Source organism: Aulostomus chinensis, chromosome 20, assembly GCF_037954235.1.
Source record: "Aulostomus chinensis isolate RoL2024-O1b breed Wild chromosome 20, RoL_Achi_v1.0, whole genome shotgun sequence".
Lineage (NCBI taxonomy): Eukaryota > Metazoa > Chordata > Actinopteri > Syngnathiformes > Aulostomidae > Aulostomus > Aulostomus chinensis.
This window is the reverse complement of record NC_141339.1, coordinates 19,264,496-19,291,901: the sequence shown is the minus strand read 5'-3', so window position 1 is coordinate 19,291,901 and position 27,406 is coordinate 19,264,496. Positions and strand designations below refer to the sequence as shown.

Genomic DNA, 27,406 nt, shown 5'->3' with positions numbered 1-27,406 from the left:
AACGATCCCTCGTTTGTAACAGCTTTGTTGATCTATAGGTACTTGTTCAGCACCATGGACAGCAGCACTTATAGTCACAAACTGCCTTAATTGATCTATAGTATACACTATAAGATGATGTAAAGTTACCATAGTTACAACAACGACACCCTACAAAGCTGAAGCGTATCCACATACTGGAATCAAATATTACCTTGCATTACGGCTCATGTAAGATCTTCTGTGACTGATGTGGCTGGAGCCCGCGTTGTGTGAGCACATACGAGCGAGGAGACTGAAACCCACAGGCAAAACTCTTCAGGTTAACTCACTGCACGGCACTACCTCCTTGAATAGACAAACAATCTGTGTCATATTCAATAAGTTAAAACAGAGAGAAATGGCAGCGTGACCCCTTTCAGCTCCAAATGATCAAGCTCCACTCCTTGTGAGCGCTCTTGCTGTTACATTCTATAAAACACGAGATCCGATTTAAAATGTTGTCATGTTGTTTTGGGGGGTTTTTGTCCAAAAATATTTCACATTGCGGTGAAGTTGTAATACTGCATTTACAGGACAAAAATCAACTATTCAGTTTCAAAAGGATCTATCTATCTGTCAAATTTACAACTGTGAAAATAATTTGGAAAGCCTTTAAAATAATATTTTCTTGAGCATCCACAACCGCTGAGGTCTGAAGGGGATTCATAATGATCTCATCTGAGAACCAGCAGGGTCAAGGTTAGTTTGTCAGGTCGCCATAAGGCAAGCACACAAATATCCTCAAGAGTAATCCTCAAATCAGAGTAATCCTCAAATCAGAGTAAACCTCAAGAGTAATCCTCAAGTCAGAGTCATCCTCAAAAGTAATCCTCAAGTCGGAGTAATCCTCAAAGGCAATCCTCAAATCAGAGTCATCCTCAAAGTAATCTTCTTGTCCGAGTAATCCCCAAGTCACAATAATCGTCAAGAGTAATCCTCATGTCAGAGAAATCCTCAAAAGTAAAACTCAAGTCAGACTAATACTCAAAAGCAATCCTCAAGTCAGAGTAATCCTCAAAGTAATCTTCTTGTCAGAGTAATCCTCAAAAGTAATCCTCAAATCGGAGTAATCCTCAAATCGGAGTAATCCTCAAATCGGAGTAATCCTCGAGTCAGTTATCCTCAAAAGTAATCTACATGTCAGCGTAATCCTAAAAAGTAATCCGCAAATCAGAGTAACCTTAAACGTAATCCTCAAATCTGAGAAATCCTCAAAAGTAAGCCTTAAATCAGTGTAATCCTCAAAAGTAATCCTCAAATCAGAGTAATCCTCAGCAGTGATCCTAAAGTCAGAGTAATTACTCAGCAGTACCTCTCAAGTCTTATATCTCAGTCTGTGTTCTCCTCAACATTCCCTGATTCCTGCTTCACTCTGAAACGCTCAGACTCAGCACCCCCCCCCCCCCCCCCCACACACACACACACACACCTTCTCCGCCCCAACTGCGCCCACTCTGCTGAGCACATGAGCACATTAATTCATCTTCTTTGGGAAGTCCATGTAAAGATAAGAAGTGTTTGCACCCGAAAAAAAAACACTTTCTGTTAGCCATTTCAACAACAACACTGTAGCTCTGAACTCTACATCATATACTTCCAAGGCAGAGAGGGGGGGGCGGCAACACCAATGGGCACTGAGACCAGAGCCAGGCGAGTTGCCGTATGTGGAGCTTCCCCTGAAGTTGTGATGTAATAAATTGAGACTACACTGAAAAAACTCTCCAAATTCGAGTGTTTTCAGCAATAAAGCGCTGCCTGAAACTGCCTGTTACGTTAACCACATGCCTACCTCATGATATGACACTTCCACATTCTCGAGAACAAGTATCCATCATTTTAAACATATTTATGAGTCTGAAAAGCTGGAAAAGCATAATAGGCCCCCTTTAAGCTGGTTGAGACATGCAGAGAGTGGCTGGGGGGCCTGCCTTGGGCCAATAGAAGTGGGCTGCAGGGGCTTTCCAGCACTCAGACTCCTTGGCATCAGAGGGTTGCCAGAGAGAAGAGCCACCAGGAACATCAGCGAGGCTGCCGAAAAAGCCTTGAGGTGGCTGGGGATCAAGAGTGGAGACGTATGAGGTAGCTCACTGCTTGGACACATACCAGGGCCAGATCTTCCCTTGGTTGGGTCGCCCAGGTGAGGATATCTGAAGAGCAAAGACCCGAAACACCCCATGACCCTGGGTCCTTCACTGAGGATGTGTCCAAGCTGCACCTTCGAGGTGTTTCATCAATCTAGCTGGTATTTTAAAGGTTAATAATAAATAGATGAATGTGCAGTTCTCTATTCAAGTCAAGTCAATCTTATTTCTGTAGCACATGGCTGAGCCACAAGTGCTTCACTTTAAAGTGCTTTCGGTGCAATAAACACAGGGATGAAGTAAGGCAAAAGGTAGAGGGTCGAAAGACATTGACAATAAGTCTTAAAATGAAGTGGAAAAAAAGAGGTCATATAAAAGGTAGCATAGGGATTTGGGGACATATTCATGAGTAAAAGCTGGGTCTTCAAATGGGATTTAAAAATATGCATGAAAAGCTGCATGGATGTGGAGGGGGGGGGCAGTTCAAAAGTCTGGGGGCTGCTACTGCAAAGGCTCTTTCCCCCCCTGGTTTTTAACCTGGACTTGGGCACCTCCAGCAGCAGCTGGGCAGTTGACCGTAGTGCGTGGTGGTGTAAAAGATCAGACAGTTTAGAGGAGGCCCCGCCATATACAGAACAAAGTACGGTAATGCTCAAATCAGCGTAATCCTAAAAAGTAATCCTTCAATCAGAGTAAACCTCAAAAGTAATCTCCAAGTGGGAGTAATTCTCAAAAGTAATCCCCAAATTAGAGTAATCCCTAAAAGTAATCCTCAACTGAAACATACTATTGTCTTAACATCAGCTTGAACGTCAGTGTTCAATGTAAAGGATTTCTTTCACGCTCTGGCAAGTTGCAACAACATAAGAACAGACAACATAAACCCACGGTGACGTCACAGTGTTAAAGCAAAGTTAATTTAAATATGGGCCTTAATCTGTAATATACCATGAATGGATACTGGGAGATATTCAACACACACCCGTTCATCCAAGGGGACAGTCTGACCCTTCATTGCCTCCACCTTCGTTGTCTCCACCACCTTCGTTGTCTCCACCACCTCTGTCATCCCCTTCGTCTCCGTCATCTCCATCGTCTCCGTCATCCAGCTCTGGGTCCAATTCATCTAAAGAAAAGCATGATTGATGCAGTGAATAAAAATCATTGCAGGTTTGTACACCTCACACATTTTTTTGTATTATTTACCAAAACAATAAGACTATTCTGTCCCTGTGATAGAATTTATTATTCTTTGAGAAGGGCGATTAGGAGTGTTGTTAGCGCCACTTACCATTAACCTCAATCTCCTCAATAGACTTTCCCTGGAATTTTGAAAGAGTTCCTTTCTCCGTTGCAATCAGAAGCTTGGTGATTTTTGCCATTTCTGTGGTTGCCTCCGGCAGATGATAAAAGTCTCTGTGGACCTGTGTGTCATGTCCCAAAAAAAATTGGCTACTTGGTCCAGCTCACTGTTCTTTATTTTAGAGTATCAGGATTCTTTGCACCGCACGTGCCTGCAAAAATTCTTATTCAGTCCTGTCCCCTGTAGGGGCTCAGGGAGGGGGGGGCAATGTGGCCATCCAAAGAGGAAGGGGTTATGCTTGTGCACATTACATGTGTCTCTTTAGTCTGATAGAAGTGTTGTTGCACTGACAACCTTCCTCCCTCTCTTGCCCATTGTGTCCACCCTGCTGAAGTGCTTGGCTAGCTTTTGTTCGAATGGTGACAAGTTGGCAGCTTTATCACTATTGAGCTCAGTCTGGTCTCTTTTGTTGGGGGATTCTAGTGTCATTGTTGGGACTTCACCTGCACAGTGTCTATTAAAAAGCATTATCTGATCAAGCGTCACCCTCGCAAGTTCGGTACACACCTGCGGAGACTCATGGTCTTTTAGGTGTTCATTGGTGTCAGTCGATGTCTCCACCAGGTGCTTGTGCAGAAGCTGCACGTCCTCTGTGAATGGTATGGTGCATGTTTTATTGAAATTTGACTTGCTCAAAGTAGCAAGTGTAGTTTGAGAGACCTGTCCTGCCAACTCTTTTGTGCAGAGTTGCATGAATCGTTGTGCTGCTTCAATCAAATTTTCATCCCCTGCTGCAATGGCCCTGCAGAGAATAATGTCACCAGTCTTTTTGAGCGACTGTCCCAACTTCAGGGCAAGACTTGGTGTGCTGTTTGAGTGCTTCTCTCCATCATATACTGCTCTAACAGCTCCAATGATCTCGTAAAAATTATATGGCTTTAAAGCATCTTCAAAGCGAAATAAAGAGTATTTCAAGATGTCAAGATGTGTTTTATTTGTCACCAAGGGATCTACCCCAAGGCGAAATGCCCTTACACAACTCAAAGCCTGATACAACTATCACAAGCGGTCACAATTATTACAGATTGAAAGTAATAATGGTACACTTCAGAATTTAAGGACTCTAAATTGACCGTGTGTGTGGCTGTGAGTGTGAATGGTTGTCTGTCTATATGTGTTGGCTCTGTGATGGACCGGCGACTTTTTCAGGGTGAACCCCACGCGGAGCCGTGCCACCAAGCCCGAGCGGGGCAGGCTGCAGCCAACAGGCGCTGCCACCCCAAGGGAGGTGGAGAGGGCAGAGGCGGGGGTCAGGAACACACGGGGGAGGGGGGGAAAGTACGTGCCATTTGCGTCACCAAGGCAGAAGGAGTTCTCCTGGAGGATAAACTTCTTTCTAAAGGTCAACAACAGTCTGCTTTCCTGGACCTTTGTTCAGATATACTCAATTTTTTTTTAGTCATTCCCTTGCTTACTGAACAGAGACAGTAGCAGAATGAGGAAGTCATTTCATACAACAGATGCTATCTCATCTTGTCTCGTACCTCCAAGGATTTTCCATACTCCAGCACAAATTGCTTGGCTGTATGTTGCCTCCGCCATGTCAGCCACAGCTAAGACTTCGGTCTTTCCAACAGCTTCACTTTCTGAGACTGTCTTTGATGGGCATCTGCGCAAGTGGCGCCACAGCTCCTTATGGCTAAACATTCCCTTACAATATGCACAGTGCACATGCGTTTTGGTATTCAGAAAGATTTTTGATCGTACTGGTCTTCTTTTTATTTTCAGCTGTCCACCAAGATTTCTCAGAACTTCCTGATTATGTTCCTAATTACCTTTATTCTGCAACTTATCAAGTAAACGTCTTCTGTCTTTTGATTTCTTGGGGAACGAGAATGCTTCAGCAATATCAACCTCGTCTCTTTTTCATGTTTTTTTAAGATGGCGGGATATTTTAGATTGAGGTGTTTTGCAAACGCATCAGTAATTTCTTGAAGTGCAAGAAGAGACTTCTGGGGCTGCTGCAGTCTCAGTAGAAAAAGACTCTTTTGTACTTGATGGAAGAGTCTGGTTTTTCATCACCAATGCCATATTTGGCAGAGTTTGAAGATTCCTTGTCTTCCTGTTCTATACAGGGTACAGGTGGTGTCACTCTCTTCGTCCTGTCCTGAGAAGAAAGTGATTTAACTGGTCCACCCTTGCAATGTGGTAGGCTTACCCACTGTGCATCCTCACTATCACTATTTCGTTCAGTGTCAGGTACACCATCTCCATCAGACCAAGATCCATCAGAACTTGAGGCTTCAGTGGATTATATGGAGTATTGAGTATTGTATGGATCTGCTCATATCCTTCATGTTAAACTTGACATTAAATCCTTAAAATTGCATGAAATTTAGAATCTATGTCTTTATTCTCAAAAAAATAGATAATTATGATGACATCCACCTCAAAAGTGAAATATTATCATTACACACATCAAAATTCCATGACTTTCACACAAGATTTCATCAATTTAATGACTTTCAAGAAGCCATTTGATATTCTACAACTTTTTCAGGGTTTTTTTTTTTGTGACAAACCTGTGAAACCCACTGCCTGAAGAAATGCAGGCGGGGTGACGTGAAAAAAAAAAAAGGCGTCCTCTGAATTTGGGTCTGTGAGGTCCCATTGGACACCCAAATCTCAGTATGCTCCTCCTTTAACAAGTTTGCTTCCGTCCTTACAGCCTACTCTGTCCTTACAATCCTGTCAGTGTGTGTGTGAGTGTGTGGACGCATGAGCACTGCTATAAGATCAAAATGAACAGTTTTATGCTTGGATGTAAAACCGTGATATTACAAGAGTACTGTCAACTTACAGTGTTGTCCTTGAATGTTGTGAGAGTTGAACTGACCGCTGCCATCACACCGTCCTTACCACCACAGATTTCCTGTGAATGAGTCAATGACAGGCACAACGTTGAGATTATTGCCTGCATCACAGCCCTGCTGATATTCAGGACAATAGCAGTTCCACAAATAACATTCATTGGTTAACAGTAATAAAAATAACATACAATGACTGTTTATTTTATCGTTCCTTTTGGCTACACCAACACAAATAGCGCTGTCACTGAAAAAGAAAATGATTGTTTCTAAGCAGCACAAACAATGAACAGTGGGAGTTTTGCACTGAAGCCTTCTGGTTTATCATCTTCTCCTCATTAATGCCATGTTATTAAAGTGAGTCCTCACCGTTACAGGAGCGCTGAAGCCATGCAAACACGTATGGTCTGAACTGGTGTGTGTGAGGAACATACAATGTTTGCTAGGCTTTAGCTCTCCCGTAACGGTGAGGATTTAGATTAATAACATGGCATAAATTACACTTTTTGCTATGTTTATAATGGTCGACTCTTTATGAATGCAGAAAAGCCCATGGCATTCGTGATGTTGTCTCATCTGATTGGATAAAGCCAGTAAGGGAGAAGGAGAACCTCAAACTCTGCTTACTGCAGAGCAGAGTGACTGAGAGATGTGTCACAGACCAAACATTATCAGTGAGCCCATTTCCATGCACACAGTAGTTTGATATCTGGGAAGAATCCATCCATCCATCCATATTCTACTGCTTATCCTGTTAAAGGTCACAGGGGGTGGAGCCTATCCCAGCTGACTTCTGGCGAGAGGTGGGGTTCACCCTGAAAAAGTCGCCGGTCCATCACAGAGCCAACACATAGGCGTTTCCTCACTGTTTCCACAGCCTCCACGGTAGGGACGCAGGTGAACAAGGAGGTCACATCGTAGGACACCATGGTCTCATCTGGGTCCAGCTTGAGTTCTCTAACCTTGTTCACGAAGTCCATGGGATTCACCTATTTACAACCAAGTCCTTTCAAAGCTTCCCCAAAGAGCTCAGCTGAAAGACCCATGTGGAACGGCTGCTGCCAGCACAGCCCATTAGCATCTGAGTGGTCGGTGAAACTCCCTAACGACCACCCCTGAAACTCCCTGACACCGCACAACGACTGTCGTTTGGGGAGGCCAGGTGAGCCTCGGGAGGGTCGTTTCCACCACGATGGCACTGACCACTCCCACATAGGTTTATAAGCTGGAGTTTCCACACTCTTCACTAGAACTGAAGAAGCCTCTCGGATGAGAGGTGAAACGTCTTCAAGATAAACTTACGTCCAGTTGACCAGATTTTACTTCGCTTCGATCTATGATAAGGAGAGAGTGTTGTCAGCTCAGAGACCACCTGTCGTCTGTGGTACATCCTGCTCTGTATGGAGTTGGGATTCAGACCTTAGTTTTTAATCAATTATAAATCCAAACAGAGACCATTAAGGGGGTAAAAAAAAAAAAAAAAATGAACTAGGAAAAAATAGAAAAATTTTGAAAAAGAATGAAAACTGATGTGCAATGTTGGGAGGCTTATGTCAGACCACTTTAAAATTAAGCAACGTCAATGTACAATCTTTATTTTTTTGATTCATAGCAAGTTACCTTATGCCGCATCTAATGTTACCATTAACTGCAGCAGTCTGAAGCCCTGAATGTGTTCCCTCTATTTTGTTACAGACATGGCTTTGAGCATTTAAAAACCTAACCCAAAGTTTTTGCCACACACTGGCACACACACACTGGTTCCGTACTTATGTTGACATGTTGAGTAAAAGAAAGAGCAGCGTAATGGCAGCCTCCTGAGTGCTGCTACAGTGTTTGAATTATCAGGACATTGAGGGTGTCCTCGTAATCTGGTAGTGCCTTGATAATGTCAGTATAAAACCGATAAAGTGTCCTTATAGTCCGGTGGAACCAACACACACACACACGCATAAATGTGGTCCACAGATGGCCCTTGTAAGGTTGAGCGATAGAGTATGTGATAACGCCGCTGTCTGCTTCTCTGCCAAGGCAGGTCACAGCAGCAGAGCCTGGACGCATGTTTGACTGGTTCACTTAATGGCCTGCCTGCCATTCTGCCTCACCTGATGCACTGTCCCTGGATCAGTCTTAACCCTGGGAGGTATGTGCGTAGTTTTATAACAAGGTGTGTGTGTGTGTGTGTGTGTGTGTGTGCGTGTGTGCCCGCATTAGTGACATTTATGTCTCACAGAGAGACGGTGAAACAGATGTGACAGTGTCAGACGAAAACAGGCGGTTCATTTGATTTGTACAGATTGCCTCGACACAACATCCCTCACAATTACACAGGTCCTTTCACTTGTAGCTTTAATTAGTGGGGAAAACATCGGCGAGGCTGCGAGGAGGGGAAATTATCAGGATGTGCAAAAGAGGTTTTTCTATTTAAAAATGTTGCCACGGGAAAACTGGAGGCTACAGACAAGCTTTGTTTCCTTGGAAATGTGAGGACAAAAATAGCCGACAGAGGATATGACCAGATGGATATTACATGTGTGAGACAGGAAAACAAAATGCCAACTACGGAAATAATTCACAGAGCAAATACCTCCAAAAAGGCTTCCTCGCAGATACGGAATGTGAGTGTTTTATAAAGATCCGCTCATGCATATCCGTCAGTGCATCACCAATTCAGAAATGACGGTCTTCACCGGGACTGCTCAAGTTTAATCCCCCATAAGGTTAGATAGGGCCTGCCAGATCTAAATAAATATAAATGATGTAAAATAATCATGAAATAATCTTAAAAAATGATGTAAATTACTGTTGTGACTGTTCTGCCTTTTTATGAAGGGGGGGGAAAAAAATGTGATTTGCCTTGGAAATCGGAGGTCAGAACTGGTTTCTTGCTTTCCGAGCTCGACTGCAATACATCGCCACAAAGAATTTGGTCCAAAAAATGCTCTATTTTATTCAGATATTAACTCTTATCCTGCTGAATTGCAGATCCAGAAGAGGACGGAGATGATTTATGGAAACCGAAATGTTTCAACCATTTTGTGAAATGCCACTTTATCCAGGATCCAAATGTTTCTGTGGGTCGCCTACAAAAATGAATCACACTTTTTATTTACTACCTTTCCCCCCGAGTTTCTTCAGAATCTGTCCATTACTTTTTCAGCTTTTCTGCAGAAATGAAACACAAAGCAAGAACCTGACAGCTGGGCCGGTGCTCACATCACCTCCTTAGAGGAGGAAATGAACACTGTCAGCCACACTGCAGTATGTAGGATTCTCTGAGTTGAAACGACTCAAGCCGCGCTATCAAAATAGCTCTAATTAGGTCTAAAATCATAAACTGCCACTCAAAAACTCTTGAAACATAAAGTTTCGCGTCCGAACAAGCATAATCAGTCACATAGCGAAAAATGTCAAGCGATATGTGTGACGGGCTTAATTAGGTGGCTGATGAATGTAACAGTAACGAGCCGTAAATCGCGCGAACAGAAAAAACACTTTTGTTTGAAGGCAAAAACCCCTGTTTTTTTAAAACTTCTTTTATTCATAACATTTTCCACTTCGAACCATCGATCTGTGTTTCGGGTGAATGCTGCCCTGCGATTCACACAGCACCTATCTACCGTCGGTGTGCGCCAGGTCAGCTTCCATAGCGACGGTGTCATGTTTATGCCTGCGTGTAAAAGGTGAGGATTCATGAGTGGGAAGAGGGGTTGAGTTTTATCACATTGCCTGACTAGGTTATGTATGATTATTGCATGGCCATTGGACCCCCCCACACACACACACACACACATATTCCAGAGACCTCATATAACCTTCTTCCCCTCTTGTGAGCAACACGCTGCATCATTAACGTCTACTCCAGCACAGCGGCCCCACCATCGGTGCTTCTGTTGCACCTCCAGCCTCAACGATTCTCAAATAATTGATTTTGAAATTGTTTTTCACAGATTGCACGTCATTTAAGATGATAAACTCACCTCATTTACAGTTTAGTATTCTCCCAACAACAAAGCTTCGCTTGCTGATACACCGTACAAACACTAATCTTTTAATTGGGCTCAGAGTGAAGCTTGACCCTTCGATTGATAGACAGCAATGGCAACTAAACTTTGATGAAAAAAAAAAAATCGACGCCCATCAGCAAGTCTGACAGGAAACAAATCTCTTTACGTGTGGAGAAAACACAGATAGCATTTCGTAATCTGGGATTGCTGTACAGCTTCCAGCCAATTTCAATGAATTTTTCCATTTAAATGACTCTCTATTAACAACTCATTATGCAAAATATTTTCTCACATGAAATGGCTCTGTGCCTTTGTTTCAAAAAAGGAATGGATTTGCATATTTAAAGCGATTTCGCTTCCTTTGAGACATCTCTTAAGAAGAGTATACTTTTTTTTTTTTTTTTTACGTATTTTTAGTATTGATGCATTCTGTTCTCTAGGACAAAAAAAAAAAAAAAAATCCCGGCTATTTCATCTGAGAGACAGTTAAATGAAATTAACCATGCATGGAAATGACATGAAAGCTAAAAGGTAATCCGATTTCTATTAAATGTGATATTCTTAAATTCCCCTGCAGACCTTTTGAGGGAAAGGAATGATTAAAGACTGGGAAGGCACGCCATTTTATTTCAGTCTTTCATGAAAAAAAAAAAAGGGCAAAAGACCCGTTAATAAAGCGTGCGTCTGCTAGATTAGGCTGATGTCAGAGCCTGCAGGTGTTAATGAAAGAAGCGTATTAGTTCTTTCAACATCTAGAGGATCAATCAATATCACGGCTATCATCTGTTGTTGGAAGCAAAGATGTCTGAGCCCCCCCACCTATTGTTTCCTCTCACTATTCTGCGGGCTTATCTCATTCTCAACGGAGAATCAACACTTTCCTACTTAACATGCAGCTCTTACGCACGACCAGCAAATGTCACGCAGCCTATCATCATCCCGATCATCACAGAGGCCTCCTGGGATTATACATCAGGAAAACTATTTACATTTGTAAAGCAAAGGGCATGACAAACAAAATAAGTCAGTGGTAGAGTCTAACACCAGCACATGCATACACAAAACACTGAGTGACATCTTTGATTAGTATCCTAAGGCACCTTGATGTGGTGAGCGATCGGGTTGGAGGGCATGAACTGTCAAGAACAAAGACAATAAGGCGATGCTATTGTGGGAATATCTCCCGTGGTTTGACTCCGAGCGATAACCCGAGAGGACGGGTTCATTATGGCAGGAAGCTCGAGATGCGGTCCCATCCATCAATAATCTATTCTCTAGAAGAGTAACAGACTAATAAAAGGATCATTAATCACATCTTCCAGACATAAATTCAGGTAAGGTTGTATTCAGAGACCAGGTTTTACTGGGGGGGGTGGTGAGCGGTGGGCTAACAAAGAGGAGCGGGTATCCAGGGAGTCCGCTCAAACCGCACTAGCGCACACGTAGGGTCAAGGGTCAAGAGCGGGGTCGCACAGATGAAGACGGCGCTCAGGAAAAGAAGAAGAACCACGTCCTCATACCTCCACTTAGTGAAGGAGACAGAGGAGGAAATTCATACAATTCCAGGGATGCAATCAATCCAAAACACATCAGCGGTGGTTGAAATGCTGCAGTTCTCAACGCTGGTCATCACAGGAATGGGAGAAGCATTTTAAAAAGGTTGGAGTACTGCTATGATGTAAAAAGATCCATTTACAATTCCTGGTACTTGGTACCATTCCGGGATAGTGTAAGAGCCCAAGACAGGAAACTATCAGTGCCATGTGAAGTCCTTAGGTGGAGCACAAAAAAAAAAAAAGAAATAATCTCCACTCAGATACATAGATATGGAGGCTGAAATTGCAAATAAGGAATAAAATACACAACGAAAATCAATATTAGTCACATGGGATCGTGTGTAGCTTGTAAATAAGCATGAATAAATTCAATAAAACTGCTCAGAAGCGTTATTGTACATAGAGAATTTACCCTCAACGGTGATTGTCATTCACCCAGACAGTTTATGTCTAAATATTTATTATAAAAGCCAAATATAGTTACAGTTTATCATTTTGGCAGTGACCTCATCACTGGAGAGCGATGGGCAAATATTTTAAAACCCTCAGGTGGATGCTGAGGTGGTGCAGGGGCCGATTAAAAGGCTATGATTTCTAGTGGCAGCACAAAAAAATGGAAAAATAGAGAAGTTTAACGGCACCAAAGTGCCAGATTGAGTGATTGGAGTGTGAATTATGTCACGTGTGTAGCTGTGAAGCTCGAGCCGACCGCCTGAAGTGTTTTGAGTCGCTGTATTCATGTACTTGGACGTAGGAGTTATATGCTTCTTTGGATTCTATGCACCCTCGAAGCGTGTTAGTTATCCTCGTAGGCTACAATATTGCTCACATCAGCAGAGATACGAGATGCACGAGGGCTGTAAAAGCGCTTCTAAACTCGCGTCTGCAGCCCTTCGAGTTCCACAGCTCCATCTTTAAACCCAGGCCTCGCAAGTACGTCTCTCTTTTTTTTTTTTTAGCTTCTGAGTAGTTCTGTGCTCACAATTAGGATGATTCATTAGAGACAAAACAAGCACCCCCCACCCCCGCCATTAACAAGAAAAAAAAAAAGAGCGAGACGGCGCACTGACCAAACAGCATGAACCCCACTGGAGGATACGTGTGTAAAAGCTAAATCAACTCCACGTAGTGGGCAAACACTACTTACATACTGTGAATAAGAACATCAGTTTCAACATATACCGGCTTTGCAGTGCAGCTTAAAGTCAATTCAGCCTGCGAAAACAAGCTTTTCCTGGGTTCTTGCCATCCCCCTGCCCTCCCTCTCTCTCTCTCCCTCTCTCTCTCTCTCTCCCCCTCTCTCTCTCCTCCAGCATACTCTCTCTTGCCTTTTCACCGAGACAAATAGCTTTCTACAAATTACCTGAGACCACTCTGCATATGATTCCCTGTTTACACTGGGTGCCCAAACTCCTGCGGCAGTGGTAATGGATGCATGGTGTGTTGAGCCTAATGGCAATTTGGACTCAGAAAATGTATTTATACTCCAGTGTCCTGCTTAGATATTGCTTTTATTTGGTTTTGCGATTAAAAGAAATAGAGGATAAATACCGAGATGAAGGCACTGAAGTGACTTATTTAGCTCGAGACAGAGAAGGAGGGTTATAATTATCTCTCGACACCTTGGGAAAACTATGTACTTGAATGAGAATGCAAGTTAGCGTGATTAAAAGCAATAAAGAACATTAACAATCTCTCCTTTTATACAACTATATTATATAATGAGTACCGAATGAATTTGCCTCAAGGCATCGTAAGAAAAAAAGTGCCCTGCACCCCGTCAGTTGTAGAAGTTCATGCCCCAACAAACGTCATTCACCTTGACAAGCCGTTTGATGAAATCTGTAGGATAATGTTGCGCCACTCACTTTCAACGTGGAGAGCATAATGAAGTGAGCAACTGTCAAGCAGTACACAAGCTCTGAGTCACGTCTCCAACCCCGTCCCGTTTGATCTCACCAGCAAGTCATGTGATGACATTTATGAGCTTATGTAAATAAATTAAATGTTCTACTTCCCACATTTTCACTGTCTTTGAATGTTTCTTTATGCTTCAGGGCCTTCGGACCAGAATAATTCAGATGACTCATGTGAAGACTCCTCCTCCATTTTTTTCACGCTAGCTACTGTATGATGTACACGCCATATGCTGTTTTTACACTTACGCATATATTTAGGGTATCTAAGAACATGATCAAAGCTCATGAGAGATGTATTGAATATTCTGGGGACGATCTTAGATGGGTTTTCAAAATGAATACGTTTGAAGATCAAGGCTCAAATACCCAGGAAGCAATAAAACTCGGTGTGATGTGGTCTCTGTTGTATACCTCTGAGCTGAATTCTGGACCACTAGGAGGTGTGAAAGTGGCTTTTAAATGCTGATTTTCAATGGTCAGAATGGAAGAAGAAGATATACCTCCTCCTCCATGTGACTGAAGGACAGTTTGAAGGACCATTGAAAGAGGTTTGCCTCTGCAAAAAGCTAATACAGGTATTATTGCTCATAATGGAGTGCTACAGGCAAGATGTTTTTTGGGGGGGGGGTTTTTGGCCACGTTTAAATCGTCTTGGGTTCCTCTGACCAAAAGCTAATTGGATTTTTATGTAAGATTTTGGATTATTGCAGAAAATTGCACAGAGCATTTTCTCATTATAACACACTTTTACAAATGACATCTTGCAAAAAAAAAAAAATGTTTGAAGCATAAGCGCTATCGTTAGTAGCTAACGTTAGTAGCTAACGTTAGTAGCTAACGTAAGGCTACAAAACAAGACCGCGGCGACTTGAACACAACCACAATGAGGATTTGTGCTTCTTGTGCTCAGCGGGATGGCTTTTAATGTCACTGTGTCATTCCGCTGCACCTTAGCAACCCCAGGTTTTAAGTCTGGTATTTTCTGCTGTAGAACATAACATTAAATATAATGCGTATCATGGAAAACAAATTTTTAAAAAATCCACTTTGAGACGAGAGAGCTGGACGTTCATCACTGCTAACTTGTTTCCATTTTTCTCTGCGAAAATACTCATCTAACCGGAGCAGTAACATTCAACAAAATAACAAAACAAAATATGATTGTCAATAAAGAGATATCACAAGGTTGAGACAGCATCTTTAAAATCCTGACAAATTTAAGATCACAAAGTACTTCAAACCAAGTAAAAATGTAAAACATCAGTACAGAGAAATCAGCGACATCGCCACGCTCTATACATCGAGATATTTTCAGTTCCTTCCCACTCAGTTGTTTTCATCTTGCACCTTCACTTTGTTGTTTGACCTTGACTGCGCTGAATGATTTATGAGTTTCACACTTCGAGGCTGTTTTGACCCGGCAAATTAAGTGACAAAAGAGGCCGTAATTAAAAGAACTTCTGAATCATTAATTAAATTCCTTTATGGCAAATATTAGCCACAGATAATTATTCAAAGACGCTACATCACGTGCCTTAAACTTGTGTGACATCACCAGATATTTGATGCTGGCTCTTCAACATCCCCTAACCCCTAATTATCTGCCCTCCCCCATCGTAACCCATATTGCAGCACCGCCTAAAGCTCAATGTTTTGCCATGGAAACAGTAAAAATAGCCTCTTGGATCAGAGCCTCTTGGAGTAGCAACAATATTGACAAAGCCACACAGATTTCAATTTTCTGAATGAATCGAGGATTTTCTGAAGATGGAACGTTAAAAGGAAAAGTGGATGTGTGACGCACTGGTTATGTTGCTGCCTGACAAGAGTTTAATTTGTGATGTGAAGCCATGACCGCCACATTCGCACACGTGTTTTTTTTGTTTGTCTCTTTGCATGATCTCAACAAAACAAACCTTCCTTTTCACTATTCTCCAACCCAATGTGTTGATTTGCTTTATGGGGGAATGCAAACGTCTGAATGAGTCATTTAACTTGTCAGGTCTGTGGTACAAATTTCTGACGTCAAGTTTAGCCAACGTGAGAATAGGGCGGGTCATTTTCCTTAGAAATGGCACAATAGGCAATTTGTTGATGTTTCCACTGGAAACATTAAACTGGAACAACACCCCAAGAGTGAAGAGGAAATTTACAAGATGACCACAATCATGTCAGAACTCCTCCAAGGATCCATCTTGGGACCTATTGCTCTCCCGAAACTGTAAGTTCTTCCACAATGACAGATGATCGTCAGTTTGTGCCAATCTGGTATCTGGTTATATATTTATTGTTCCTTCAAAATCAAAAAGTTTGAAATACGTTGCATGGGACAAGTGTTTTAATACAATTATAGTACATTTCTGTAATTAAATTGAAAGGCGACCGAAGTCTTGATTATTGTTTTCTGGGAATCTTGTTCTTGTCTTTCTGGTTTCTTAGTGTTACTTGAGTTCAGTGGATTAGAAACTTAGACAAATGTATGATCATGTCAACTGAAAGAGATAAATGGTCCATCCATCCATGGGTCACCGGGGGGGGGGGGGGGGGGGGGCTGGAGCCTATCCCTGCAGCTTTGGGCGAGAGGCGGGGTTCACCCTGGACGGGTCCAACCATTCACACTCACAGTCACACCTACAGTCAATTTAGAGTATCAATCAGCCTCGTCCCCTCTTGATGTCTTTGGACTGTGGGAGGAAGCTGGAGTACCAGAGAGAACCCACACAGGAACAGGGAGAACATGGATACTCCACATAGAGCTGGGACTCGAACCCTGAACCTTCTTTTTGTGAGGTGACAGTGCTGACCACTGCACCACCGTGCTGACGAGATAAATGGTATTTAATATATCTGTAATACGTAGTTATATTTTAATTTTTTGTTTATTGTGCTTTATTTTTTTCTACCTTAATGTTAATTATTGCAGTCAAAGCTGGTTTGCTAATCTCTAAAGTAAATCTAATTTATGTCAACTCTGCAGCATATTTGCGATTCAGTAATCCAGTGAGGTTTAATGCCTTGTATATTTATGCAAGTAAACATTCTCTGCTGTTGAATTGCACTGTAACATTTGGGTTATGGGTTACTGGCCTCTAGCATTATTATGATTTCATTAATTCAGGGTTAGTACACAAACACACAGACCAACACACGCTTGCACAGAGACTAGTACACAAAAATTTAAATCAGGTTTTCCTCATATGCACATAGAGGAAAGCAGTTCTCTGGTGGCCAGACCTGCACTTAACAGAACAAGAGAGCCAGTCATCCATTAGCACTTACGCTTAAATGTGTTGTTTGCACTTCCACCGTAGCACATACAGGACTAATGCATATACACACACACTCAGAAATATACTCCCACATACTGTACAGTCTTCACAGACTCTGACTCTTACAGACCTGCTGTAACATTTTCATATGTGGATTTTTTACATATTGCTCTCTGTCTCTATCTCTCTGTTGGCCCAATCAATATTAGAAATGGTCATCATTCTGTACAAAATGAGTCTTAAAGATGAACAAGTAGGTATAGGCAGAGAAGCAGGCGTAACTGTTACTGCTTATTGATACACAAGTTAGCCTTAAGGTATTTACGATAGCTTATGTAGCATACATGTCACCAAAACAATCACAATGTATCTGCATAAAATTCAGGGACCCTGCTTTGCTGTAGGGACAGCTAAATATGGCTCATGATTACCTTATACAACCACATCCTTACCTTATATTGCTCCTTACTTGTCCCTCCCACTAAATTATACTGTTAGCTTACTTGTAGGCAATTAGCACCAATAAGTCAGCTAAAAATCCTGTGACGCCTCACAAACTGTCCTTTATCACAACTGTCCTTAACTCACAGCCAACTGTAACCATTAAGACGTCTGTCTCACTAACCAGGAAAGTAAATTGTTACATTGAATTACTCCACCATATGGTATACTATTTAAAAGCTAAGTAAGATAATGCCAGAGGGAGAGTGATGCATGGGCCGTCATGGAGGAGAGCATCACCATGGTTGATGATTTCAACACTGCACGTTGGATCATTGCCGGAAATAAACTCAGTGACAAACAAACAATGATGAGAGTTATATGGGTTTTTTAAGCAAGATAATCCCCACGAATGAACTACACATATATGATTTTGTGAAGTGTAAATGCAATCATTAGAAGTCCAAAGCTAATGTTACGCTTTGAACAGCCAATGCCACAGATGCCTGACTTTAACATTAGCATGGTTTGAAAAAACTAAATTAAACTCACAAGATTGTTATTTACTGGGCTAATTTATGCAGGACAAACGTAAAAAAAAATCTTGAGCTTGCCAGCCCCAGACTTTATTTCAGTAATTGAACCCATTCATTAAAGCCATTGACTTTGAGATGAGGTAACAGGATGTTGAACAATGCTAATTAATTTGAGGATATTAGGACTCATTCCTTTTCCACTCTACCTCTGAACTGTTCCACAAGGATATTCCACATTAGCGAATGTCAAAAAATAGATAAAATTAGCCTCTTACCCTGAGCTTATGAGTGGGCATTTCTGTCACCTGCCAGGAACATACTCTGAATATAACATAATAACCAGGCGTACGCGGAAACAAGGTGTCAGAGTTTTGCTATCCACAGTTCAAACCAGGTTTAACCAAACAACTTCATTCACTCTTTGACCCTGAGTGGCGCCATTCTGCATACATTTTTATCAAGCGGCATACATTTGTGTCGCATGAACCCTTTACAATGTCTTCTCTACTTTCTCAGGGTCCTTTATCCCGTCTTGTGGTACCAGCTACCTTCACCCAATGTAATTTCCCAGGCCTGGCAAGTTGGTCGCAGTCCTTGCTACTGTAGCAGCATGGATGTATATTTTCAAATAATGCAAAATGGTTTTTTGCTCCTAAAGTTTTCAAATGGCAGTAAGCACAAGCCTTCAGGCTTGGAACAGTATGACTGCTACAAAACTGCCATGCACTAAATCTGGCTTCCTCCTCAACAAGTGCTCAGCTCCCCGGGCCGGTCATTTTCTGCGGTGGGGTTGTGTCGATATTGACCTCCCAAAGGTACATGACTCCTTTCATCATTCCCACTTTCTACCCTGCAGAAGTAAAATGCATAGAATACCCATAACCTCCTGCTGTCAGTCAGATAGTGTGAATGTTTGTTTGTGGGTGGGTGCGAGTGAATGTGTCCCCAACGTGCACAGCACTGGGAGGGATTTCCATAAACAGAAGCCATAACGTCTTTTATGGCTGCAAAAGTAAATCACTTAAAAGTAAGAATATGCAAATGGTACTGAGATACTACATGGTAGCCTTTAATATGAAAGCATAATCCACATCATTTCAGTGTGGCCTTTGTGCATCAAAGACATTCTGAAAGCATGCAGGCTCGTTATGCCTCAATGAATGTTTAATTCATAGAGGAGAGATTGGATTGTCTTGGGGGGGGGGGGGGGGGGGTCCACAGACTGGAAGCAGTTCTTTTTAAAAGCTGGTACAAGACTGTCATAAAGACATTAGACACTACAGCAACACAGACACTACAAATATAAAATGTCAGATGCATGCATTACAGAAAACAGTCTTTCCTTTCAAAGGCTGATATTGGACATTTTGTCAGGAATGGTCACTCTTCCTTTGGCCTTGATTTCAATATTTTTTTTACTCTCCAGCATTGCATTTTTGAGAACTTTTGGCTTTATATCTTAAAAATCAATGGTTTAAAAACCACTAGAACACATAAAATATTGATGTTTTTGTATGTTGCAACAGCACAGTCTTTTACCTGGATACTTGAGCTATTTATATAACTTTTCTATACACACTGTCCCACTAAATCTTATAATGTAGAAAGCCAACGCAGCATATTTTCATACTGTGCATATTTTGTCATGTAAATCTGTTGTTCTACCTTGAAAAATGCAAAATATCTGTCCATGTATATATTGCTTCATCAAAATGCACATTTACTTCTTTCATATTTAGGTAATTACTAAGACAGTAATGGGCTATCGCAGGCATTCGTGATATCAAATCTTGTTTTTGGCACTTTTATGTCCAATACTGACCCTGATAAAAAATATTACAGCGAATGTTTTCAGGTCAACGAGTGCTGGCAGATGTGCAGCATCTGCTAACGCTCACTTCATGCTTATGTATGAGACAGTAAGGAGCTACCCTTGCTCTTTTTGGTACAACATAACTGTCAATGACCTCTCAGTGCCCATTTCTTTCATATATAATCACTCACAGACCGCCGAATTCATCGGTTGTAGTTCTGCAGCCGCGGCTTATGAAAAAACACATACAAAGATAACTAAAGCCCAAATTGCTGTGCCCTTGAAATGAGGTTTACAGCAGCTTTATTGATAAGAGCTGAGCAGGATGAGTGAGACTCTCTAGTGTTTCACTGAGGAGATCCATGACACCAAACACTTACTTTAGAACCAATACCGTTTTTAAACAAAATAAAAGGGGGAGCCTAGAAAAGAGTTCTGATTAGATCGGAGTGTCATTATGAAGTGGAATTTTCCATGTCAGATAGCGAGACACTTTTATATGTATGAGGGTGACAGAGTAACATTTCACAAAGTCATTTCAAAAGATAAAATGACATTTGCATAAAAGGACATCCTTCCTTTATTCCTGCGTCATCCCCCGGCATCTCTGGCAACACGCTATATCTTTGTTCTCAACTCCTAACAGCTCATGACAGCACTTTCCCAACTTGTCAGATATGGCAGCTTGGACAGTGGTTAGCTGTCATTTTACTAATATCACTTTAAAGACTGTGCTTCCAACTTAATTTGTAAATTCATTTAAATATCAAATTTTCCCCATAAGTTAGCGCTTGGCAACACTGATGACGAAAATCTACCTTACGACTGGCAGAAGCAGCTGGCAGCAGGCACGGGCGGCCATCTGCCTTGACCGGTTTTGTTGAAAGAGAGACTGACAGAAGAAAAGACAGATGGAGACGGACGGAGATTGAAAGATGTTACAGCGTGTCCTCGCTCGATCAGACAACACGATTATTTACTTCTGTGTGTGTTTGACGACGCCACCGTGTCGGACTACTCTAGAAGGTCTTATCCTGTCTTCGCCAGCAGATTGGAAACGCTACAAGTGTGGCCTCAGTACTTCTATCTATGACTGCACGAGTTCATAGGTCGTTTAAGAGGCGGTCAAGGCGTGTCAGTCATGGCTACAGCAGCTGGTGGTCTTGTATTCGGAAAGGAAAACAAAGAAAAAGCGATCGTGAACTCATCCTTATGTGTCATGAAGACAATATGGAGAATCCGTCCTGCAAATGAAACTTCGGGTACTGATGTCATAACGTGAAGAAAATTAGCCCAATATGCCTACCTAAAGAACAATATGGGGTTATGTTAGCTACATTAGCTTAGGTACATGTAAACAGAAGGTCCCCTGGAGGGAAAAAAAAAAGACTGGGTTGTGGGAGTCATATAAAGTCACTCTGGTAAATGAAGATACATCGGGTCACCATCTAAGAGATGGAGTTTGACATATGAAGAATGAGAACTGCACATGGAGCATTTGAAACCCCCATCGTACCCCTCCTCTGCGTTAGATCTCTAATTTCAGAAAACCCATTGTAGTTTTGCTTCACGCTCAAGACAGAATGCTGTAATGGAAGTAATTTTCCTCTTAGCTGGTAGAAGGTTTAGTTTTACACCCTATGAAGGCTTAATAATGGCCAATTAAATGCGGTGACAGTCAGTTAAGACTTGTACTGTGCATTTCAAAATGTCAGCAAGACCTCACACGCAAAACAAACTGCTCTCATTTGAGGATTAATAAAGGAGAAGTTATAGCTTGCTCTTTGGGTGGTTTATGCAGATGGTAGCTTCCCTTCGTGTTCCCCACTATTCAAGGCAGAACTGTTGCTGAATTTTGGCACCAACAGCAACACTGTCGTTAGAGGCCAAATGTGGGTCATAAGAGATCAGACAGCAGACGTGGGCAAAATTTGGGCCAAGCATGCGTTGCTATTTGTGCATGCCAGCTGCATCTGACTGCAATATCAAAACAGACTGTCTGCCATGTTCAATCTCAAGTCCAGCTGTGTGAAACTGTCCTCTGAACACAAGTAGCAGCAGTGTTTCTTTACTGAGGACATTTACACACTGGGTATGATTCCTCTGCACCCTTCCAGAGAACAAATGCCCGCCTCCCTCCTCTCCCCGTCGATTAGTGACACACTTGTCATGGTTTTCCAGGCCTGGATACACTTGTGCATGTCTGTCCTTGGACAGTTGGTGATGGTACCCTCCTGATTGGTTCGCGATCTGCCAATAAAAAACAAGGCAGAAAGAGGGTAAGTCCACATCATCTACCAAAACCTGTTACATGGCAACCTGGCACCATGTCACAAGGAGGCCAGTTTCTGTGTTTTGAGTCAATTGCTTTCACACCTGATGCGGTCCATGCAATGAACGGTTCACCAGACCCCCTTTTCAAACGGACTCAGGCATGGATCAACGGACCGTTCTCCGGTATGGCACACAGTGTGATTCTTATCAGATGAACCAGACTTTGGGCCAAACGTGCTCAGATCCAAGAGTGAAAACTCCCCAAAAACTGCAACATTACAGCAGCACAAGTCACAGTCCCCGACGATGCATTGTTACCGCTGACACTATTTTTTCTGCCTTTCCTCTGCATAGACGGCCCTTATTCATGAAAATACCATATTTTCTGTGGTGAAATACTTCTTTAATAAAGGTAGATATTCAATGCCGGACCATGCAGCTCCTCTGGTTGTCAAATATCTGATTGCTTCTCAAAACACCTCCAGGCCCTTCTTATTCTTTAGCAGGGTTCTAAAAACCAGTGACAGAAGTGTGAGATTTCATCTGGCCTCTCGGGCTGCCTAAGGGAGGCTTGTCTTCCAAAAAAATATTATACGGCAAATAAGGGGGGGGGAGAGCCAGCTCGGATATGTCTAGGTTATATTTCCTGGAGAGAACCCAGCTCTCGTCAGAACGTTGCCCTGTGTGCTCCTACAGTCAGCGCTGCCATTGTTCTCTGTGTGACTGTTAATATTACACTGCATTTTCCTGCTTTAATTTTACTGTGTCAGCCACCTTTCCTAAAGCTTAATCCCATAGCTCTGCTCTTTTTATATACGGCTTCTTCTTCATCCCTACCCTGGAATCCTTTTTTCTTTTTTTTTCTTTTTTTTTTACCATACATAATATCACATCTCAGCACTAAATTAAAATATGGTGGGTGAAAAAAAAAAAGATGTTAGCGATAACAGAATTCACATCTCCCACATCTGTTTCCTCCATAATTTACAATGTCCACTTCCTCTCTTTTCATTCTCAGCTGTCCCTTTCTTCAAACCCCTTCCTCACTCGTCGCTTCCAACTCCTCTTCTTCCTCCCGTCTCTCCAGTCTCTGCCTCTTTTCATTCGTCTCCAGAGCTACAGCATGTTAGGGATGGGAGCTGCTCTGATTCCATCTTCAAAATAAATGACTGTGAGGAGATAAAGAGGAGGGAAAGGCAGAACGATTGTGCGGTTGGAGAGGGGGCTCTCGTTCCTCGGAGATAAGACGAAACATTGCTTGTGTGTGAGTGCGAGTGTGTGTGTGTGTCTATATTTGTGTGTGTCTCTATAAGGAAAAGTGGCAGAAAAAGGAAGCTCCTGAGGACACCATAGCATGTCACCTTATCAGCCACCAACACTTGGGCTTCAGTGGAGACCACCCCTCAGCTTCTCCTTGATCTATAGTGATAGGCCAGCGCTGCCCCGAGGCTCTGCAGCTCTCCAACAGCCAAAGGTAATCAAGTGTGGAATCATATCACCATCCACCTGTGAACTCTGATATGAAATTGATGCACAGAGCATTCAGACAGGAAGAAAGTTGTTTTGTGGTACAGTTTTCTTCCTTCAAGGAGCAAAGCACAAAAAAGTTGTAGTACAAGGGTCAGGGGCCTTGTTGAATTCGAGATGGCTGGAGAACAGGTTGTTCTCGCTCTGGTTGCGCTTAAACCAACGCGCTATAATTCACGTGTAATTATGAGCCAGGAGTGAGACGTAGGGACATTCGCAGCCATCTTTCTACAGACAGAATGTCTTTTTCCTTGTCTTTTGTTTTTTTTTTACAAGTCATCACCACTTTTGCAGCTGTCCTTGTGGCAAAGAAAAACAAGAGAGCTGCTGGGACATCTGCATCCATCTTTCTGATGGCAATTTGTGACATTTGCAACTAATGTTCTGCTGTTAGCAAGACATCAGAGATTCAGCAGCAATCTCTCCTCTAAGAAATTTGTTTCTGGCGAAACGTCAGGGCACTCGCCGCCATCTTCAAGGTGGTTCGACATTTTTCGTGTTTGTTCTGGGAAAAGGTTGTTTTTTTTAGCTTGATGTTTGGACTTTCGCAGCTCTCATTCTGCTCTCAAAAACTGGGCATTTTTAGTTAAATGTCTCGACGGTTGATGCTGACTTTTTGAGGTTCAGAACTGTGTGGTCTTAGCAAGACGTCAGGACGTTTGCAGCCTTTTTCTTTTTCTTTTTTTTTTGCAGACAAAACCGAAAACATTTTCGAGCATCACTCTGGCAGTGAAGCTGTTTGTTTTCAGCAAGACGTCAAGACATTTGTGACCGTCTTTCTTTTCTTAAAATATTGATTTTTTTTTTTTTTTATTAAAAATAAAAGCACTAACCAGCATGTAGGTTCAGGTTTTCACGACGGGGGTTTCGCACAGGCGCATTGAATGATCGTGTTGCAAAACATTCGCTGGATACACAAAAAAAATTCTGTGCCGTTTTTCTGGCAAGTATACAAATATTTCACGAGATCACGTCGCAATGTGAATAACAGATATGCACGCTTCACCAATCTCTTCTCTTCATTCACACACACACACACACACACACACACACACACATTATTCCTATTATTCCCCGAAGTTACTTGCAAGCTTTTGCTGTAGCAGTTTCATAATTAGGACCAACAGCTGCAAATTCTGACACAGCGAGTCAGCATGTCACAGCCCCACACATCCTCACACTCTCTTTCACCCTTTTACTCTGCAGTCTGCTGCAGGCGCTCCTCTTCCTCGCCTGCTCCTTTTTACCATGACAAATTAGGATCGCTAGATGAATGCTTAATGTTTTGTTTTCCCTCTGTTCACCCATCCCCACCCATCACGTTCCAGAAGTAGGCCCCCACTGAGTGCAGCAGTCGAGTTAATATTTAGGCGTATGAGAGGATTTGCGATGTGCTAAGACTAAAATGGGCGAGGCAATCGCTGATTTGCAAGGTGCGTTACCTGTTACTTGTGTTTCCAATAAGAGCGAAAGAGATGGCTTCGGATGCGGTTCCTGGAAGTGTGTTCACCCGACTAAAAAAAAACAACAACAACAAAAAAACCTCATTTGGTCAAATGAGCAAATTCAGCGACAGATGCTGTGTATTAATTGGGGATTTTGTACAAGCAAATAATCTCCGTCTTATGCAAAAAAACAAGAACAACTGTCTTTCATCCTTCCTTGTCTTCTCTCTTTTGTAGGTCACAGTAAAAAAGGTTCCCGGCACCATTTATAATCAGTTTAAAAGCTGTGACTAATAGCTTTATAAGTGTTCATACATCATTTGCAACTGCTTCATAAATGAGTGATGAGCCATTAATAAGAATATGGCCGGAAAGTATTTATTCCTTTTTTTTTTTTTTCCCCTTTGCTCTTTATAGGTGAAGAAGCTTTTTAAGTGTCCTAATGGTCTGAACCACATCATGATTCCTCTCACAGCTGTAAACACAGAGGTGGTGCTGATGATTTAGTTGAGTCCAAACTCTTTTTTTTTTTTTTTTTCCAGTCACAAGTAATGACTAATGATGATTGGTCAAGGTTCAGCGCGCAGGCTGTCGAATCAAACAGATCAGGCATTACGACGATTTATTCATACAAATACACTCAATGAATGAATTCCTTCTGAAGCTTTTGTACCCCTGAAATAAATTGTAACCCCACAATTGCAGAATCAGAACGTGATGGGGTTCGTTTTGCGTTGGAATTGTTTATACCCACAATACAAAGCCACGTCTCAACATAAATGGCAGTTTTAGTTTTAAATTGCAATAAAATCAACATCAGATCCGTACATTGGAATTGAAAGTCAGATATGAGAATCCTGGTTTAACGTAGAGTTTATAGATCTTTGACTTTTGTGGTTTGATTTTTCATTTATTGAACTCGTCAGGCACCATAACTTTCTATTGCACCAGTACACACATTTCTATATTTAATTCATGTGTTGTGGTATCTTCATGTGCCGCTTCATGCTGGGTGTGGCTGAGCCAATGTACAAAACATCCTCTGATACATACGTGATGTTGTTTTGATGACTTGCATGAGCCGAGTCTGCACGGCCAGCGCGGCCCGTCTGGCTGCTGTTCCGCGGCCCGCCCGCGTACGTCACAGAAAGCCTGAAGGCCGAAAGGCACCTGTGTTGCTCTGCCGCCGTTCATCATTATGAGATGTATGTTAGAATGTTGATGACTTCATTTGCTCAGGAGCTGTTCGTTGCCAAGTGTGAGGCGAGTTTTGCCTGCGGCAGAAAGATGATGCGTGTTAGCGGAGTCAGGTATGATGTAGATGAAGTCCTGGAGTCGATGTAGCGGTGAATATTAAGTACGAGCAACAACTCTTGAAAAACCGAGCAAAGCTCCCTGGTTAGCGTACCTGAAGCTGAGAATACTGATGGAGTTCATCTCCACATCTCTCCCGACGGTGAGAGGCAAGGTTGGTCACTTTCAACTCTATACCAGTGATTCTCAACCTGAGACCCCCCCTGGACATGTTTGTGGTCACCAGTGGTTTTTATGGAAAATACATGAATAAAACAACATTTTTAGACTTTTTCCGAGGGGGGGGGGCATTCTACTGCCTGTATACTTTGTCTTGGCATTGATTTTGATGGGTTTTAGTGTCAAAATATGCCTGTACAAACTCTAAAACGATGAGAACAGTTCTTAAACTAAAACCTATTGGACTACAAGTCTACACTGATTTATTTTTACAAAAATCTAGACCGTTCCCTGTTCTCTTTTACAGGTGTTGACAGTAACGGTGCAGTTATTTTAATATGTAAATCCTAAAGCCAAAATGGGAATTTGTTATTCCATCCGTGGGCAAAAAAGTGCACTGAGATGGCGAGAGTGGGCGGGAGCGAGGGATTCGAGACTCAAAGAGACCTCTAAAAGATCCGTCTGATGGGCTAATGAGAATGTAACTATTATTTAATCTATTTATAAATGTATAAACCTTATTCATATTTAATTGCAGGTCATGGTAAGCAGAGCCACTTTTTATAACTGATAGACCTGCACGATGATAAGAAATAAAGTTTATTCAGTAGTAAATAATAACATTGTATGTTTCTACAGAAACTTAATATCAGTATTGTATTCTTTGAACTTTGCTAGCAACTGGCATATTTCACTCGACAAGATCAGGGTGAGATTCTAGGATTCTAGGATTCATTTCTCCAAAAGCAAATACAGTGTAATTCCTGAAAACACCTACCGGTGATTTTTACTCCCTGGAAACTCCACAGCGCATTTATTGAGGATTCCACAATCCATCTTTTATGCTACATGAAGCTCATTGTTGTAGATGAAG

General features: G+C 42.1%; 1 long non-coding RNA gene across 1 annotated transcript; it reads right to left on the bottom strand.

The window, feature by feature from the left end:
• Positions 1 to 6,288: 6,288 nt before the first annotated feature.
• On the bottom strand, positions 6,289 to 26,150 carry LOC147243164 (uncharacterized). Its single transcript, XR_015110521.1, has 3 exons — positions 26,113 to 26,150; positions 25,057 to 25,128; positions 6,289 to 6,337 (listed from the first exon to the last, which is right to left on the bottom strand). It is a non-coding gene; the product is annotated as an uncharacterized LOC147243164 (long non-coding RNA).
• Between the last annotated feature and the right edge of the window lie 1,256 nt (positions 26,151 to 27,406).